Source organism: Pinus tabuliformis, chromosome 9 (assembly GCF_031772625.1).
Source record: "Pinus tabuliformis cultivar Carrire ecotype Pingquan chromosome 9, CPIR1, whole genome shotgun sequence".
Classification (NCBI taxonomy): Eukaryota; Viridiplantae; Streptophyta; class Pinopsida; order Pinales; family Pinaceae; genus Pinus; species Pinus tabuliformis.
Window position 1 is genome coordinate 510277316 of NC_142307.1, and position 21822 is coordinate 510299137.

Sequence of the window (21822 nt, forward strand, 5' to 3'; positions counted from 1 at the left end):
CGTCTCCGTAGCATTTCCTCATCACCTTCCCGACCAGCAATTGGGTGGCTACGTGCACCCCTTTGTCTTTAATGCTACTGATTGCATAGCCTCTCTTCTTCTTTTCTAATTTGTACTTTTTCTTCATGGCCTCCGCGAGCGCCAAATCTCCACTTTTGCTAGCTATCTTCGCGGGGTCCTTTCCCTTACAAGGAAGCCAAGAAATCCTATGGATAAGCTCTGCCATGATGGGAATAGGCTCCTCCAGCCATAAATACCCATCGTGCACCAGGCAAAGCAGTTGCCTGATGACAAAGATTGTGATAAGCACATGGTGAAAATGTGGAATCCATAGTAGGTGGAGTAGCCCAGCCTTCTCCACACCGCGCAACCATTTTTGCGGCTCCAGTGTTGTAACTGACCCTTCCTTGCTCTGTTTCATGGCGTTCTCAGTCGCTAAATGTGGGAACTTTTCATTGTTCGTGAGGTCCCAGTATTCAAATTTCAATGTCGACACACGGCCCAAGGGTAAGCCCTCAAAAAAAATTTCATTTGGAAGCAGCAGGGTTTGGAGTGCGCTCTTAGTGGCATCCAAATCCTTGGGTACCTTAGCTTTCCCTTTCCACGGAGGAATGTAATCGAGCAATTTTACTACAATGCGCACTGGCTAGATGTCGTCTTTCATTTCTTCATCCAACTCTATCTCATCTACAAGAGCCTGGAGGTCCTCCTCCTCATCATCTGTATTAATCTTAATAGCGTTGCCATTTTCTTCCATGGAAAGTTTACCAAACCACGGATTTCGCGGGGACATGCGGATTGGTCCTGTTTACTTTTTATCCTTCTTGGGCCTTGACGTCCGAGGTGATTTCGGAATTTCCGGCACATCCCCCACCTGCATCGTAGGGCTCTGTGCAGCTTCCTAAGCAATAATCTCTACAAAACTGACACCTCTCCTGGTAGTTGTCATCTTGTTTGAACTATAAGTGGTTGTTCGCGAACTTGGGGGCTCAAATACCACTTGGCACTCAACACTCTGTGCTCTTCGTAATAGCTCAAATCTCAACCAAAAAAGTGTGGTCCCATGGCTAGCCTTGGGAGTTTTATAACATCTTTTGAATTTGAATTTGACCATTCCCCCCACTTTTGAGTCATTAATTCTCTCTTGGTGGCAGATCATCCCAAATCTAACTCTTAATTCGTGCCTTAATTACCCGCCACCTGCTCCCTTTTGCCTTAAATTGGACATCTCGTCATGAACAGTGATGCCAATGCTTACTTCCCAGTTTACCCGCATGGCAGTGTAACCCCTTGTGTGCGGGCATGACTGTTGTTATACACTAATCCTACACACAACCCCCTTATCGTGCAAGTCCCACACAGACTCTTTTATAGTCCCGTGCTCTCTTTCAACTGCCTAGAGCGCTAGGAATGTGCTCCCTACATCCATTCAGGTTGTCACACCACCTGTGCAAGGCTTCAATTCGCCTTCCAGTATAGTTCGTGGACACTCCTTAATTACCCTTGTGACAGTCAGTGCCGCACGCTCTACCTTATGCGATGCGCTCCCCTGGTTACTATGATTCGTAAGGTGCGGTCACAACCGTGGTAGTAGATTCATAAATTCTCAGTGACAATATTCTAATGTAGTGGTATGGCTATCCGTATCTTGCCTTATCATCCTTGGTTTATCGACGAGACATGCCTGTGTGATCTCGTTTTCCAGTTTTTGATCCTAGTGTCCATCAACATGCTTTTCTTCCTCAATCGTACTTGATCTTCTTCGATTTCACGAAGTCTAAGGTTCCCTCATCGAATGGCTTCCTAAATCCTTATATGTTTGTCCTCACGTAGCCGTGTGATTCCTTCATCCTGGCCATCGCGCATTGTCCCAACTGTTGGAGCTATTACGTGTAGATTCCCTTCTTCTGAAATTATGTTCGCGACTCGGTTCCGTATCTTTGGAATCATCTCCACGCTCAAGTTTTTGCACATGGTCCTATAGGCCTATCGCACCATTGGTACGCACAGGTCCTAATCAGTTTGTATCACTCGATGAACCTTGTTCAAGACTTTGCACACCCTATTGAATGCTTCCCCATGGAAAATTTGTAGTGAGCATCGCCTTTCCTGCTACTATGATTTGCTTCGACTTTCTATTCTGGAGTTGGGGTGTGATTGCGCGAGCTATACAACATATGTCTGTACCCATCGGGAAAGGTGGGTGTGCAAGTTGTTCTGCCCCAGCTGATTGGCTTTCGTTTGAAGCTGGGGTTTTTCAAAATGTATGTGCATCATCCTTCTTCATCTGCGCTAGTCTCCAAAAGTTCCTTGATGCGTACCCCACCATCGTGCAGGTGTTGCATGCAGTGCCCATTTCAGTGCATAAAATCATTGCTGTTCTAGTACTACACTTTCAAATTTTCTTATAAATTCATCCACCGCTGACAATCCATCATATGTTGGCAGCTCCCTTGCCTCTGTTGTTATGCAACGCAATGACCTGATCATCCTGTTGCAGTTCAGTGTTGTTACTTCATGCAGCCGATTTTGCCATCGCTCTATCTCTTTGTCTGAATCAGAAGTGCAGGAACTTCAGTGCTCCCATGAAATCCTTCTATCTGCAGTTGGATTCACCCAATCCTCTCCTTGCGCAGTTATCTTGTAAATGCAATCAAGATCATCATCACTATCATCATCACGCACTGGTTCAATGTAGCACGCTCCTTCGACTGGATCCAGTGGTACTACTACGCGTAATGACTTTTTCTCAAAGATCATTTTGCGCTTCTTCAAATTTATGACCCCGTTCATATCGGTGGCCTAGTCTATCCCGAGTAGCACAGGATAGGGATTGCTATCATCGACAATCTCTATCACTTCAAAATGCACCTTCAATATCAACTGTCACCCCTTGCAATCTTCCCATGAGAAAAATATTTTGTTGGTTCACCATTCGTAACTGAATGGGGAACCATTGTAACACAGGTTTTCCCATGCATTCCCAGGTCTGCTTTGGTAGTATATTCACGTCCAAACCTAGATCTAGAATTACCTGATCCATTTCATATTCGCCAATCTGCGTAGTCAACCTCATCTCCCTTCCTGTGCGTAATGCATACTTCCCAAGTTTTCAGACAACATGCGGTTCTCCTAACCGCGCGCACCTAGTGATAAGTTCTTGTAGCCCTTTGATTGCCTTGTTATCGCACAGCAGTTTCATGCATGTCTCTAGAAAGGTAGTGAGCATTGAAGGATCCATCCCTGGTTCTGGTTGATCCTTACTACCTGAAGTGGAGGCCTCCGTGAAGCTCTTCTTAGCTTCCATGAATGTCTCCTTCGCGCGTTCTAAGTCAAACTTAGGTTCCTTTGTAGGAGCCTTGTGAACCCACGTACTTTCTTCTGGCTGCTTCCCCTTATCATCTCCCGTGGTCATACCGCTTCTGAGCATCATGTTTACATTCGGGTCTTCTTCACGTGGCTCAGACCTCATCATTTGTATATTCTGAGTCGGAGGGGGCTAGAGTACCCCCTTTTCGCACATATTTTCTATCAGCACCGGGAAATCTTCTGCCTCATGATCAAACTGGTTACAGTAACAACATGATATCCTAGTTAGGTTCGTACAACCGCTGGCATAATGCCCTGGCCCCCTGCAATTGTAACAAATTATCTGTCCACAACCCCTTCCTGGCCCCATTCCACCTCGACCTTGACCACACCCCTGAAACCCAGTGTGTGCCATCCCTGCATTTGGGTCAAGGGCTCACGTTTCGGTCTGCACCCTATAGGTAGGATTCTGATCCATCATTAGTTCATAGCTTTGGTAGGTGCGTTCGTCATGGCCTACTGACCTGCAAAAATTACAAAATAAATGTTGGGACGTTTGCGTATACTTTTGCAACATATGGAAATTACATGTGGTATGTTTTCCTCCTATCTGGCAGATCACTCACCATAATGCAGATGTCGCACTCGGCCCCGCTTGTGCCTCTGGTCTTAATGGCATTGGCCCTCCCCCTTCCAAGTAGTTCACGAACACTAGGCAGTGATCCTTGTCGTGCCCTTGGCCTTTGCATTTTATGCAACATACTTCCTTGCGCACTTCCGACCTAGTTGTCCTATCCTGTTTCAAACTCTGCATCTCTAGAAACAGATTCTGTAGTTGCGCGTGGATTTTCTGGACTCCCAACCCAAGCTCTTGTATAGGGGTCTCATGTAGTCCCATTTCCATCTCCAATGCTTTGGCCTGGGTGGAAATATTTTTCTGAGAAAATGTCGTCCTTAAATGCAGTGTCAGAGATGCTACAAACCATGTGAAATGATGTGCATCTGTTAACATCATATTGGCTTCATGGATCATACTCTTCAGCCTTTGGTCCAGATCCCATGGGGTCTCGCCTGGGAGCATTGCGATCTCCTTAAACCTGATGGTTGATTGTGTCTCTGGTTTTGGCCTGCTAAATTCTCTGTTCAATGTGGTTTGGATCTCTGCAATTCCTGCATTCGAGTGGTCATTAGAATGCTTGATATACCACATTAATGCGCACTCACCAGCGTGGCATTTTTAATATTATCATCCACGACTCCCTATGCTTCCCATACTTCTCTCACCACAAACCAGAATTGGTCCGGATCTTCATTCCCTACTCCTATGAATACTAGTAGTTTGATTGCACTTACCATACTGAACTATGGAGGTAGCGGAGGTGGAGTGGGTGGAGATGGAGGTGAGGGGGGTGAAGTGGGTGGCAGTGTGGGTGGGGGTGGTAGACGCGGAATGCACTTCCTTATCAAACTGATCGCGCTTCTCGGAAAAACCTTCACGAGCTCGTCGTCACTTTCCTGTGAGGGTGAAATTAAGGGACTGTTTTCTAATTCTTCACTACTTCCACTTTTGTAGATCCTTCTGCTTCGCGTAGTCCTAAACATTAATTTATTTTCATAACCCACTTTTCACACAACAACATCTTAATCCAAGTGTTCAATGATTTAATATACCTACCTTGCGGTCCCTTGAGAAAACGTTGCTCTGCCTCGCTATAGCTGACAGTCGTGTCTACCATGAACTCAGTGGTAAATCCTCCTATTATTCGGTCGAGCCAGTGGTCCACAACTCACGCTATCTTATCTTCTGAGGCTTCTAGTCTGTGCACTAGTTCCAGAGTCCACACTATTGGTTTGTTGAGCCTACACCTTCCCTAGTTGTCTGCTAACTTCACGATCCACTCATACAGCTCAGACAGAAAAAATGCAAAGAAAATTTTGTGCATTGCAGTGTACAAGTAGCGATCCAACCACTATTCCTTAGATACTCATGGATTTCTATTTTCCTACGCCGCGAACTTGCGAATCTTCTTGTCTAACCACTCTTCAATTTCTTTCTTTGTAGGGTTCCAATGGCATGACATCAAACATCCTTTATGCATATCCCGATCCTGGCAATGAAACCATTTGTTGATTTGGTGGGGCCTGACCCGGGTTCAGAGGTGATTTAGCCAAGAAATCCTGGTACTACTAGCCCTTTCGGCAACAGTCCATGGAGCACGAACTGAGGTCTCACCCAAAGTAGTATGGGAGGGTGCTAGAACCAGGTTTCCGCACCCTGGGGATTTCTGATATGTTAGGATTACGTGGATCAACCTTCGTGCTGAATGTGTTGCATGCATCAGTGGGCACCTTGCGGCCTACGATGTTGTCTTCCTGTAGTCTTATTCGCAGTGTTATCCTTATTATTTGCCCAATTTTGTCTTAGTTATGCACTGTTAGCTGGTTACTTAGATTATTTTCATATATAAGTATTATGAACCATACAAGAATTTACTCAACTGCACATAACAAATAAACAGAGAAAAAGTAATGCATAACAAAAAAATAACGATTCAAGACTAGATGCATAGAATTAGGATAAACTTCTCTTTATTATCTTTTTGTCCCGATTACAGACTCAACTCTGCCCTGCGCACTCATCTGCATGGGTCCGCGCACTAAGCTGCGGACTCTACTAGGCCTCTGTGCACTCAGTTGTAGAGCCTCTTCCTACTACTACAACCCAAGACACTTAGAATTCTATTCTAGGTTTCAACCATTCCTTCGCTACCCATTCCCTTATCTATCTTCACAGTTTTAGAGCCTCGCTATATTTATATAATCCCATGGTTTGCAGACCATGTGTAGGCTGACATGACTTTACATTACATTACATTACTTTAGGGTGAGAAACCCTATGACTCAACCTCTCCTTCACGCTCCGCACCTGCAATTCGCAGAGTCTTACAAAACTTTTGACCAAAACTTGGGCTTTGAGCCCCAAAAACTTGGTGTGGGGGTATTCCATGCCCAACATATCTTCACCTCCCCTACTGGGGTTCCTTTGCACTATCAGGTCAAGCACTCCATCGATCTGACCCCAGGTGCGCCGCTTCCCAATGAACCAATCTATCAACACTCTGTTCTATAGAATGATGAAATCAAGAGGAAGATTCAGGAGCTATTGCAGAAAGGTCACATCTGTCTGAGTTCATTGCCTTGTGGGAGCCCGATCGTGTTGGCACACAAGAAGGATGGGACTTGGAGACTCTGTATTGACTATCGGGCGCTGAACAGGATCACTATCCGTAATAGGTACCCGATCCCATGGATTGATGACCTCCTAGACCAACTGAATGGGGAAAAATATTTCAGCAAGATCGATTTGAAGTTAGGATATCACCAGGTACTGATCGAACCCTCTGATGTGTGGAACACTACCTTCAAAGCCAAGGACGACCTTATCGAATGGTTGGTTATGCCTTTCAGATTGGCGAATTCTCCTGCAGCCTTCATGAGGCTAATGGATGACATCTTATAGCCATTCACCAACTCATTTGTAATGGTATACTTGGATGACATCCTGATCTTCAGCTAGAGTTGGGAAGAGAACTTCCACCACATTCGACAGGTTCTCCAAGCACTACGGCAGCACAAGTTATGTGCCAGTTTCAAGAAATGCACTTTTGGCATGACCTAGGTTCAGTATCTGGGATACATTATTGATGAACAGGGGGTGCATGTGGATCCATCCAAGATCCAAGTCATTTGGGATTGGCCATCTCTAACCACTCTGACAGAGCTCTACAACTTTTTAGGTCTTGCCAACTTCTACTGCAGGTTCATGTCGGGATTTTCTCATATCACTTGGCCCTTGAGTCAAGTCACCAAGGGAGGAGTGAAAGAAAAATTATTTTGGTCTGAGTCTCAACAGAAGGCATGAAAAAGTTGAAATATCACCTCTACTCAGCACCAGTGCTCACATTACAAGACTTGTAACAACCATTTGAGGTTGAGACAGATGCCTCTGACTATACTATTGGGGTAGTCCTTAACACGAGCATCCAGTTGCATATCACAGTGAGACATTTTCAGACATAGTCTGGAAGTATCCCACTTATGACAAAGAGATGTATTCCATTGTGCAAGTCTATCGACAATGGAAGCATTACATTTTGGGGAAGGCAATAGTCATGCACACAGACCACCGACCCCTGCAGTTCATACAGACCCAAGGGAAATTGCAGAATGATCACCATCAGAAGCAGTCCACATACCTGCAGATATAAAGTATAAGAAGGGCAGTACCAATAATATTGTAGGTTGCCTCAGTCGACCACCGATCATGGTGTTAACCATCGTTCTAAACTCTTGTGGGCACGAAACTTCTGATTGGCCACTTCTCTACAAAAGTGACCCAGAATTCAGCCACACATGCCAGACACTCTTGGAGGGTCAGCATGTTCCAGATTTTCACCTCTAGGATGCCCTGTTATGCCACCTGGGTCACCTTTGTGTTCCTTCAAGTGAGCATGCCAATATGATTTGGGAAGCACACTACAGTCGGGCTGCTGGGCAATTCGGGGTTGAGAAAATGGTGGTAGTACTACAGAATTATTTCTATTGGCAGAATCTTTGACAAGATGTCAAGAAATATATCAGATCATGCACTGCCTGCACCATTTCCAAACCAACCATCAAGAAGGAAGACCTTTATACCCCACTGCCTACCCTTAGTCAACCTTGGGAATCCATCTCCAAGGATTACATCTTGGGCCTTCCTTCTACTAAGCATGGAAACGACTGTGTTTTCGTGGTCGTCAACAAGCTCTCAAACATGGCCATTATGGAGGCCTGTAAGAAGAATATCATAGGAGAAGCCACTGCTAAACTCTTCTTTGAATGAGTATGGGTACACTTTTGGATCCCATAGTCTATCATCATATATTGGGATAGCAGGTTCCTCAGTACATTTTGGTCCAGCCTCTGGTCAATGCTAGACACCAAACTCACTAATTCCACAGCCTTCCATCCTCAAACTGATGGCAAGACAAAGGTTGTGAACAGGATGATCGTACACATTCTACGCATGTACAACTCAAAGCATCCATGCACATGGGATGAGAGCCTCCCCTATGTTTAGCACGACTATAATCGGGCTCTCCACAGCTCGACTGGCCATAGCCCTTGTCAGGTGGGATTGGGATTCCAGCCACTATGTCCCATTGATGTGGCCATGCCATTTGTAGCTACTCATGCAAATTTGGCTCATGTCTAGTCTGAAACAGATAAGGCAAACAACTTCATTGAGCACATCCAACATATTTGCCAGCAGGTCCATGACATTCTGGAGAAATCAAATGCCAAGTACAATTAGCGCCATGATCAACATTGGGTGCCACAAACGTTTTAGGTGGGCGACAAAGTCTGGTTGCATTTGCAAAAGGAACATCTTACTGGAACCAGTGTTCAATGTCGACCGCCTTCGGCCATACTTTCCACCATTTCTAGACACATCCGACATTGTAGAAAAGCTCACACCCACAGAGTTAAATCCATATTGAATGGAACAAGCTGCAACTGGTCGGATCATGGACACACAAATCAAGCACACTCGCTATCAAAATATCCAACTGTATCAAATTTTCAAAGCAGGCTAACTCCTTCACCAGGGCAAGTGGCTCACCAGGTACCAAGTTCAGCAGAAGTTTCCTCATCTCATGGAGGAAATCAATGCAATAGGGACCATTGCTTCCTAAGGGGGGAGGAATGATCCAGGTGGATATTGGTGGCCACCCGACAAGTCCACTTGGACCCCCACCATTGTTTCTTTCAGCTTTTTAGTTTCCTTAATTATAGCACAGTTTACTATTTTTAGCAGTTTTTCGGGTCCTGAACTTGTGGAGCCGTTTTGAGGTCCTAAACGATGTTTTTTGGGAAAACTATGAGAATCAAGGGTCCATGGACCTATGTTTCTCTTCCCAAAGTTGTAGTTCTCGGATAGATATTTCTAACGAGATATTGTGCACATCTAATGCAGATCATATGCAAAATTTACGACCCTAGGAAGTTGATTTACCAATTTACCCAAATGGGGCCCACAGTTTGGAGTTTCATCTTCTAGGGTTAGGTTTTTGGATGTTTAGGGTTTTTTCAATGTTTCTCAACAATAAATAGGCTTTGGAGCCTCATTGTAACACAGTTTAGAGGCATGTAACCATCACATCTCTTCTTAGAGATAAGCTACCATCTCCCTAGTTGGTTTATTTCCATTTCTGTTTGTAAGAATATTGTTGTATTTTACAGTAATGAAATGAAGTATTTTTTCTGCTACATCTCTATATTTATGGTTATCTCTGTAATATGTTGCATTCCTATTTAAATCTGGATCATTAAGGGTTGAACCCTTGGATGAGCTTTTCAAGGCAGAATTGTAATCAAACTAGAGATTTGCTTCAAATTAATGAAAGTATTCTTGATTTGCCTCAAGTAGTTTATCTCTTTGTGAGTTTTTCTCATGTTTTCATTTCATTATGTTATTCTTCATGTATTTAAGTTTTAATGAAGAACTATGGGTAAGATTAAACTGAATATCAGTCGATCTTAAATACCCTATGAAGTTATAATCAATATTAGAGATTAGTTTATAAAATTGCCTGTTATTATAAAATCATCTACATGTATAAGTTGTCACTCCCATCTTCATAGAATTAAATGCATTTGTTTTTGGTGGGTAAACATTGTTTACCTACATTCTGTCTTATAATTAGCTAAATACTCAGTTTTTATGTTTAGTGAGTTATAACTCTTTCAACTTTGCTATTCATGCAACTATAAATCAATTAACTGTTTAGAGACAAAGAATCAACCCTTTCATTATATTTAGCATTTTTAAGGTTTAAGAACCCGTCTTTAACTATTCATAACACTGTTCATCCAAAAAATCTTAAAACAACAAAACATTTTAGATGCTCTGGCATGATTAATTAACCTAGAATTATCTCAGAGGACAACATCATATTGGTGCCATTGTCTGGAAATGAAAATTGAATTTTTTTTCCTTGGAACAACCATAAAACTTTTTCTTTAAGGTGAATAAGGGAATATTAGGTTAAAATATTTCACCTGGCAACTTCAAAAGCTCAAACTGGATCCTTCAAGACATACCAGGTCTCATTCTGACTCTGAAATTGTTTATTTGTTATCTAATCCAGAGAGACTGGTAAGAGAAGCCTCTCTAAGAAGGAGACTTGAGGCTTCTACCTCTTCTTCTATACCCTTACAACCTAAAGATATTTCAGCTTCTAATCCCTTTAGGTCTGTACCATCTCCATTAGATTTGGTTAACTTAACACCTAGGGTTTTAGAACTACTATCCAAAGGAGTTGATTTGTAGTTAGCTCTTTTAGTCCATTCATTGGAATCATATAAAATTCCTTAAATATTTTCAGATTCACCCAAGTTAGAAGAAGAATTGGATGTACATTTACCTGAGTTAAAACCTACTGATTTTATCTCCCCCACTCATTATACATTTCCATCCACTTCTGCTCAACCTGAGGAAACTTTTTCTGTATATTCAAATCCTTTGTTTGAAAATAAAGAAGTAGTTTAAACAGAAGTTCAAAAGTTATTTATCAAAAAACATTTTAAAAGTTTTAGATATCCTCCACCCTCTTTTCCTCCTCCTCCTACTTTTACACCTCCATCTTCACCTACAGCTTCATTATCCTCTACCTCATCATCTACCACATCTTCTACTCATTCATCTTCATCTTCAAATATGGCTGCTTTTTGACCTATCATTCAAGCTAGGTATGCTTCTTTACAGCTTCCTAATATACTCAATAATTTTCCTGATGGGTATTTAAAACACCTACCAAGGTTTAATGGAGAAGCTTTTTTGTTTGTTGAAGATCATTTAGCTGCCTTCTTGGATTTTGCTGATAACATGAGCATAGAACATGAATATGTATATATGAGATTGTTTGTTCAATCACCAAAAGGGAATGTTAGGATTTGGTTTAGACAACTAAGAGTTTATTATATTCGATCTTGGAATGAATTAACTACCATATTTAAGAATCAGTGGGGGGTTAAGAAGTATCATGTTTACTATCTCACATAATTTTAAGAACTAACAAGAAACCATGGTGAGCCAGTGGTCGATTTTATAAAAAGATTCAGTAAAATTTATCATAAGATTCCACCTGACTGCAAACCACTAGTAGAAGTAGCCATAGATAGATTTTCTAAAGCATTTGAAGATGATTTTGAACTTATGCTTAGGGAAAGTACATCTCATACCCTAGAAGACATGCAAACAAATGCTATAGAAGTTGAACCCAATAGGTCAGCATTAGCTAAACTTAAAGATAAGGTAGAAAAAGTTGAGAGGAAAATGAAAGCTAAGGAAGAATATTATTCCTCAAAAACTAAAAATGAAGATCAAAATATAGACGAAATAACTCCATTACTTAGAAACATTTCAAATAGAATTTTAAAATGGAAACTCAACCTAGAACAATTCAAAAAACTACTGCTAGACCTCAAACTCAATTCAGGAGAGCTCCCTAAACCCAAATCTTACAAAGACCAAATACTGATCAAAAAATTCAACCTCCATTGATGATTGATTATTAGAAACCTGAAGACACTAGCCCTTTGATTGTTGATGATATAAATAATCTTGATCATTCATCTGTACAAAATGTTATTGTCTTTGTTCCTTTAAAGCAGACTTCTCAACAAGATCAAGAAGATTCACAAGTTTCGAAGTATCAGGGCTTTTCTTAATTTTTCATTACAGAAATGAATAGGAAATATGACTTAAGACCTAGGTCAAGTCTTGGTAGACCTCCCAAAAATCCCATTGTAAATGAAACACAAATCAAATCTACCAAATCTCAAACAACAACAATTCAACCATTGAACCAGTCAAATGAAACAACTTCAATTGATAAAGCTTCTTTAACCACTTTCAATGTTGAAAAAGAATTAGAAAGAGTCAAAATATCAATTCCGTTATCTGAACTTTCAAAGAATCCAAGATATAAAAATCAAGTTTCTAAATGGATCCAGTCATCTAGTGTTGATGCTGAAGGAGATGTAATAAGTTTACAAGATGAAAAACCTTCAATAGTTTTTGGTCCTAACTCAGATATGATTGATGAAAATGTACCACCATTCTATGTGACTCTAAAGGTTCATGATTTCTTATTATATAATTGCATGTTAGATTTTGGAGCCTCCCATAATCTTATGCCAAAGGTAATCATGGACTAGCTTCAATTAGAGGTTACTAGAACTTATCATGATCTATACACTTTTGACTCCAAGAAAGTACCTTGTCTTGGACTTATAAAGTATCCATTGGTCACTTTAGCTAAATTCATTGTTAATAGTGTAGTTTATACATTGTAGTCACTGATATCCCTCCTAAATCTGGCATGTTAATATCAAGATCCCGTTGTGCCAAATTAGCAGGAAGTCTTCAAATGGACATGTCCTATGCTACTATTCCTATATATGTGGGTGAGCATCTCAGATTATACAAAGAAGTAAGATTCATGAATACTATTTGAAAATCTGATCAAGCAAGAAATCATCCCATTTATGCATTAGATCAAGACTTTGGATGTTTTGAATTATCATCAAATAGTTTACAAAACACTCATCTTAGCATTGAAAACATTGTAGAGAAACCAAAGACCATTAAGACTAATATTTGGAGATTATAATTTGATGTTTCTTGCTCAAAGGAAGGAGCTAGAGCTGGTATTGTACTAGTTTCACCAGATAAAGAGAATATAACTCAATCCTATAACCTTGAATTTTATGTGACAAATAATGTAGTAGAGTATGAAGCCTTCCTTGTAGGACTGGAATTAGCCAAAAGCCTTAAAGTGCAGAATCTAAGTGTATTTAGTGACACATAACTCATTGTTAAAAAAGTAAGGAATCTTTGTCAAACTAAGCATCCTAGAGTTAGATCTTATAGGAATGAGGTGTGGGATTCAGTGGATAATTTTTTTCAAGCATTTAACATCGCTGTTATTCCAAGGGATGAAAATATTCATGTATATTCTTTGGCTGTTTCAGCTAGTTCTTTTAAAATTCTTGATCAAATTCTTGTCCAATATCAAATTCGAGTTAAGTATAGACCATCAATTCCCGATAATCTTAAACATTGGAAAATATTTAATGATGATGAGAAATTGAAATCATTTTTGCAAGTAATTGATGAATTCTCATCTTTGCAAATTGAAGAAGAATAGCTGGATAACAATGAGTCGAATAAGGAAAGTCAAACTTCTCAATTTGACTAAAAAATTGGTGATCATAGTATTATTCAGTTATCTAACAATTCCTAAGGGCTTGATCCCTCTTGAAAAGTTGTTTGACCATAATGATGTTCCTAAAAATCCATTATCAAATTCACCTGAAAAAGATCTAGAAGAATGTAATATTGGAACTTTAGAAGAAATCAGAAATATTAAAATCTTTGCATCCTTGCCAGTGGAAGTTAAAGATAAATATTTAGCTCTCCTTAAAGCTTATAAAGATGTTTTTTCTTGGTCTTATAGTGAGTTGAAGACATATGATACATCTCTCATTGAGCATAAAATCCCTTTAAAACCAGAAGCTAAACCTTTTAAGAAAAATTTAAGGAGAATTAATCATGTCCTTGTTCCTACCATTGAAAAAGAACTTAAAAAGCTACTTGATGCCAAGATCATAGTTCCATTGAGATATTCTGATTGGGTAGCTAATTTAGTTCTAGTAAGAAAGAAAATTGGTGAAATTAGACTATGTGTGGATTTCAGGAACTTGAATAAATCTTCTTTAAAAGATAATTATCCATTATTCAAGATGGACCAATTGCTTCAAAAAGTTCCAGGTGCTAATAGAATTTCTATGTGAGATGGTTTTTTTGGATACAATAAGATCATGGTGAGCCCAGAAGATAGAGAAAAGATAACATTCACAACTCCTTGGGGTACATTTATGTATGCAAGGATGCCCTTTGGATTAACCAACACTGGAGCTACCTTTCAAAGAGCTATGGATTTAACATTTGTGGGTAAGATTAAAAAAAATAAAATTGTCATTTATCTAGATGATTTGACTTTCTTTCTAATTTTGATAAAAAACATTTAAAGCATTTGAGGAAATTTTTTGACAAGTGTAGGAAGCTTGGAATTTATCTTAATCCCAAAAAGTCCTTATTTGCACTCAAAGAAGGAAAATTACGGCCATATTATTTATAAGGAAGGAGTAATCATTGATCCTAAAATAGTTTCATCTATTCAAGAACTTTCATTACCAAGGAATAAGAAGGAAATTCAAGCTCTTCATGGTAAAATCAAATTTTTAAGAAGCTTTATACCTAACCATGTTGAAATAGTTAATGATATCACTGACATGTTAAGGAAGAATCATGAAGTGAAATGGAAAATTCAATAAGATATGCTTTTGACCAAATTAAAAAGGCCATTTCAGGATCCCCCATACTGGCCATTCCAAACTATTCTGAACCATTTAACATATTTTCCTTTGCCTCTGAAACTACCTTAGTTGTTGTTCTTTTTCAAAAGAATGGGGATGGAGATGAACAACCTATTTCCTTTTTCAGTAAGGTCATGAGGGATGCTGAACTTAAATATGATATCATTCAAAAACATGCCTATTCCTTAGTTCAAGCACTGAAATCTTTTAGATTCTGTGTCCTTCACTCTTCCATCATTACCTATGTCCCCATAGTACCATTAAAATTTTGTTAACACAACCTGATATTGATGGAAGAAGAGGGATATGGATTACCAATACATTGAAATTTTATCTTATTATCAAAACCACAAAGTTATTAAAGGGTCAAGGCTTGGCTAAACTCTTAGCTGAGTCAAATTGTAAAGTCTTGGGAATTAATTCTATTTTTGAAATTCTAACAGAGAAGAATCCACAAGAACCTTCTCAGATTTCATTAGAGAAGAATCCACAAGAACCTTCTTCTTCAATCCAATCAACTTTGATTCACATTGAGGAGAAATTTTTGTTATCTTAATGGTACATTGATATTGTACATTTTCTTAGAGATTTTGAGTGTCCATCTAAATTTACAAAGAATCAATGTAAAATATTGAAGTTGAAGGCCATAAAATACTGTATTATCAATGCAAATTTGTATTGGAAGGATCCACTCAACATCCTTTTACTTTGCTTGACAGAAAGTGAGACAAAAGGAATCATTGATCAATTTCATGCATGTATTTGTGGAGGACACTATGCTTGGAGGGCTACAACATATAAGATTTTAAGAGTAGGATTTTATTGGCCCACATTGTTTGCACAAGTTCGAGTAAAGGTTAGAAGTTGTACCCAATACCAATTTTTTGCTGGAAAACAAAGATTAGCAGCACTTCCTCTAGTTCTTGTACTAGTACAAGCACTATTCCTACAGTGGGGATTGGATTTCATTGGGGAAATGCATCCACCATCAAGTAGCCATCACAGATGGATATTGACTACCACATATTACTTTACCAAATGGGTAAAGGCAATTCTAGCTAGAAATGCAACTGACACTGTAGTTATTAAATTTATTGAAGAGAATATACTTTCCAGGTTCGGATGCTCCCAACAGATATTTATAGACAATGCAACAACATTCAAAAGTGTCAAGATGATTGAATTTTGTCAAAAATACCAAATTTTGTTTCATCACTACACCTCACTATCCACAAGGAAATGGGCTCGCAGAGTCCTCAAACAAGAGTCTAGTTAGAGTCATTAAGAAAACACTAGAGGACCACAAAAGGAGTTGGGACAGCCATCTCATATATGCAGTTTGGGAAAACAGGATCTCTCCAAAGAGGTCAATAGGTAAATCTCCTCTTCAGCTTGTCTATGGTAAGGAAGCCATTTTTCCTACACATCTAGATTTTCCTGTCATGAGGTTTTTACAAGAAGCAAATGAAGAACTTGATGATTTTTCCAAAAGAATAAATCAAATTATAGAACTTACTGAAAACATATATGAAGTTCATTATAATCTTCAGAAATATCATAACAAAATGAAAAGCTTGTTTGATAGAAAGGCTAGAGAATTTTTTTTTAAAGAAGGATATTTAGTATTAATATGGGATGCTAGAAGGGAAGATAAAGGAAAACATGCAAATTTTGATAATCTCTAGTTTGGACCATTTAGTATTGCAGAGGTTAAAGGAAAAAATACTTTTATCTTGCAGAACTTAGAAGGAGAATATTCCTCATTGCTTGTAAATGGGAAATATTTGAAGCATTATATCCAATATTGAGATTCCTTCATTCACTCAACATTTGTACATCACTAGATTGTTTTATTTTTTATGCAGTGTGTAATTGTTTTCAACAGAGACCCCATTAACTTGAGGAGAAGGCACATTGATATACAAGTTCTTTGCATCTTGTAGGAGGAAGCAGTCCCCAGTTGGAGTCGATGTTGTAACATATTTGGTTTTGATAAGTTAGTTTTTGTTTTCAAAAAGAGGGTATAAAAAAAATAGAATAAATAATGAAAATGCAATAAAAAATTATGAAAGGAAACCACATGAAAAGAAAAGAAACGATTGTATAAGTGAGAAAATTTAAATGCCACTAGAAATGATAATATTTTCATTAGAAATAAATTCAGGTTTTGTGTGAAGCTTGTTTAAATTCAACAACCTAATATTCTGGTTTGAATCATACAATTTAACCATGATCAAATCTTTTAAATTTGTGTCTCTAGATAAGTGAATAAGTTCACCAAATTATTTAATCTTGGTTGAAGATCAATGAGATAGGATAGAATAGGAAGAAAAAATTACCAAATATACTCAAAACTTGGTAAAATGAAAAAAATGTGTTAGAGTAGGCTTAGAATAGAATTAGGAAAAATAAAATGGCTGCTAGATTAAGTGTGCCTATTCGTAGAGTAATTATGCTTTAATTAGGAGCTGATCACTTTTTAAGGGTGACTAATTGTATGCAATAAAGCTTTGAAATTATTTTATTCCAAATTCATAAATGACAAAATTCATTTGTCGCCAAGCACTATTGTGCAACTTGCTTTCAACAATGATCCTCTTCCTTGCCTAGATCAACGACAGGGAAGTCACATTTCACCCCCTTCCCCTGTTTCTCTTTAATAGAAAGGAGGGGTCCGAAAAGTGGTTTTCTTTTTGTTGGTCCCCTTGCAACCTGTCACCCCATCACAACTCCCCCCCCCCCCCCGCCCCCCCTCCGGTCAATACCTCTTACCAATACCCCCCCCTGGAAATCTGCTCATCCTTCTCATAAATACATCATCCCGCCAATGGTAATCAAACCTCTTCTCACACACTTCCTCTGCTAATCAATTCCTCCCATGTGTCCATACCCGTTGCTATATGCCCGTTCCACTCTTGTATGTTACTAGGCTCTTGTTGTCCATTAATGTTCTCCAATCCCATTTGGTAACAGTTTTATCCTAATAGTAATTCATTTTACTATTATAAAAAACCCTCCATTCCTCTCACTTGACTCCCTTGATTTCATCGCCACTGTTTGAATTACAAGTTTGAAGTGCTCCTATTACTCTTCCTCCCTATTTATTATAATATGGCACCAAAGGGAAAGACCAGCCCTTTGGTAGAAAAACCCCAACTCAGAAAAATCCTAAAACCTCTGATACCCTAGACCTTGACCATATCCCCTTAGCAGACCATTTTTTCAAAATCGCTAATACAGAGTGTGAATTCTATATGTTCGAATTACATCATTGGCTAAGACAAACTTACCAGGATTTAGAGGATGAAATTAATTTATGGGAATCATGTTGCCCATTTATATGTTCCCTCAAACCCAATTATTCCCTGATTTGCTCATGTGGTGTCAGGCTAGGTATAATCCCCTCCAAAGAACTATTGTGGCCCAGAATGGAGACATTCTAATCTCTATCACACCTAAAACCATAAACAAAATGTTGTTAATTCCTGAGAATAACTCCCTTATCCATTTCTCTATTCTTGTCCTCATGGATTTATATGATAAACTCATTTTCCCCCAAAAGAGCTCAAATTTTTTAAATCTTTCTCCTAGAAGATGCTGAGCTTCACAAAAAGAATCATCCATATCCAACCTCTATGTTCCCAGAGAGAGCCAAACAAATCATCTCCCTAGTTTCTTGCTTGTTAGGTTACCATACAAATTAATGGGTAGATGAACCTATTCTAGGTTATCTATCCATCTTCTCCCAAAAGCACAAGCCAACATTCATGTATAATTACAGTCAATTTTTGGTTGAAAATATGCATGAACAGATTATGAAGATCACTACTGAGGGTGTGTTCAAATACTCCTATGTATTGGTCCATATGTTCCTTTTTCAACAAGGAGACATGCTGCCAATAACTTTACATAAGCACGATGATCAAAAAATCAATCAATCAATTATATAATGGACCTCATTGGTTAGAAGAAACTCAACTGAGTTTAAATTTGCAGATTTTATTGATTATTTCATTCATCTAGTTGCATAGCTTCTTAATAGTCAGAGTGAACCTAGAATCAATTTAGAGATAAAAAGGGTCCTACACATGAGTGACCAAGCCAAAACTGCAAACTGGTATCTTTACCAGAATTATACAGAGATAAGGGTATATGGCTATGAGCTAGCTCCTTATAAGTGGCCTAAATATGTTCCAATGATAATTTTCTCTCTGGAATATATAAGGCAAATGATTAACATGGATGGGCTTCATTTTGTTTTAGGTAAGAGGAAGTCTCAGTTTAAGATCAAGTCCCACATGGGACCTTTTATATGTAATACTAGAGCAGCAGGAATTGAAGCAGATTCAATTCTCAAGCAGATGGGATTCCAACCAAGTTTTACCTAGTCATATGACCCATTCAACATAATCTCTAATTTAAGGGTGGGATTCAAAACCACACATTATAATCACACTCCCATACCAGAGATTGTGAAATACAGGAATCAAGAATAGTGGGAAGAGAACACACTTCAAGAAGAAGAAGAACAAATTCTACCTGCTTCTACCCTCCAAAATCCTATTTCTCAAAGAAAATAGGAAAAGAGGCCAAGAGAAGAATCATCATCTTTCGCAAAGGGTGCAAAGGAGTTTGTCATTTATCAGAAGAAACAAAAGATTGATCCTAAAGTTACCACTATTCAGGGTCAAAAAGAGCTAATAATTATTAATTTGGATGATTCACAGGTTTCTATAGGATCAAAAGAAAATGTCCTTAATACTCCATCCTCCTCTTCAGCTTCATAGAATCTATTGGAGATTACACAGTCAACAGGAGTAAGTGAAAAAGAGGAACCAAATATTTTCACTAATTTTATGGAAATTAAGCAAAAGAATGAATCTCTTAAGGCCAATGTCTATGCTCAATTCTGGAAGCAGACATCTACTTCACAACATAGATTGTTGACAACATTTGACAGTGAAAAGGGAAGGATGAAAATGGAATTCTTACATGCCCAAGTGCCTTTTCCAAAGACTTCTTCATACTATAAGAAAACTATATTTTCTTTTGATGCAAATCAAATACATCCTATTGACCAAATGGACATGTAGATAGATTATGGGGAGATGCTTTTCTCCACCATGACTAACACTGCCATAGCACTGTCAAAGTTAAGAACAACTCTTTCAAATGTGCAGTCACAGTTGAAGATAGAGAAGCTATCCTCCTTGGCAAAGGATAATAGGGTTAAATCATTAGAAGACTTAGTGATCAAGATTGGTTATGATCCCACTGACGTTAAAGTTGTAGAGGACATTATCAAGAAAAAAATGCAGAGATTACAACACTTAGGAAGAACCTTAAATTACCTTCTACAGAGAATCCTCAAACCAAGGACATAGAAGAAAGCGAGCAACATAAAGAAGAAATTCTCAAACTAATAATTTAGCAGAATATATGAATAAATAAGATGGAGGAGAATATAGAAAGCTTGCTCAAGGAAAAGGAAGATTCTACACAAGTAGCCATAGCTCCAATCACAGCTATACCCATCACAGTTGCAGGAAAAACAGGAGAATCAACATCAACAAAAATAGAGTCTACATCAACATCAGGTGATCTAAATAAAGTCATACAGGAATTTTCTCTTTAGAGAAGGGAAAATGAAAAACTTTAGAAGAAGTTCACAAATTTGGAGGCACGGAAAATAAAGTATGACACTCTTTATGTAGAAGAGAGGCATAAGATCCACAGACTTACCAAGAAGATTGAAGAGTTAGAAAATGAGTCACTAATGGCTCAAACCTTGGCCTAAGCCAAGGAAAATATTTGAGCAGATATAAGTCAAGCTATAACTGAAGTTTGGCCCTCCATACAAATTATTTTTAAACAAGAAGAGCTTATTACTAGATGTTAGACAACTATTGAATTATTCATAGCATAACTTAAACAAAAACCAGATGAGGCCACAAATATGATTAAAGTGTTGAATTAAAAAACTAGAGCTGAAATAGAAGAGATTCAGATTGCAAATAGAACATAAACCATTTTATAGATTAAGAAAGTTTTGCAGAAGAAGAATCTTATGACTCAATTGGAGACAAAGTGCCACACTTTGAAAATTATTGTCCAAAGATTTCATTTTAAGCTAAAATTTCTTAATCAAAGAGGATTGGAAGGACTAGTAGCACCAAATGATAGATTGATTAGTTTGGATGAATATTTCTAAAATATTTATACAATTGCAACTGATAAAGTTAAATTTGCAAGTATCAAAGAGAATCTTACAGGAAAGGCTTTCTTAGAGGCTTTAAACTTTGATTTAATGATCAAGCATGAAATTAAACATATATTTGTCAATAAGCCTACCTTTGAAAAGTATACCAAGGTGGATGAATTCTATAGAAAATCAATTAATCTGATGTTGTCCTCTGAGATAATTCTAGGTTAATTAATCATGCCAGAGCGTTGAAAATGTTTTGTTGTTTTAAGGCTTTTTGGATGACCAATGTTATAAACAGTTAAAGACATGTGCTTAAACCTTAACAATGCTAAATATAATGAAAGGGTTGATTCTCTTTCTAAACAATTAATTGATTTATAGTTGCATGAATAGCAAAGTTGAAAGAATTATAACTCACTAAACATTCAAACTGGGTATTTAGCTAATTATAAGATATAATGCAGGTAAACAATGTTTACCTTCCAAAAAAAAATGTATTTAATTCTATGAAGATGGGTGTGAAAATTTATAAATGTAGAGGACTTTATAATAATAGACAGTTTTATAAACTAATCTATAATATTTATTATAACTTCATAAGGGATTTAAGATAGACTGATATTCAGTTTAATCTTACCCATAGTTCTTCATTAAAACTTAAATACATGAAGAATAACATAATGAAATGAAAACATGAGAAAAAATCACAAAGAGACGAACTATTTGAGGCAAATCCAGAATCCTTTCATTAATTTGAAGAAAATCTCCAGTTTGATTACAATTCTGCTTTGAAAATATCATGCAAGGGTTCAACCCTTAAT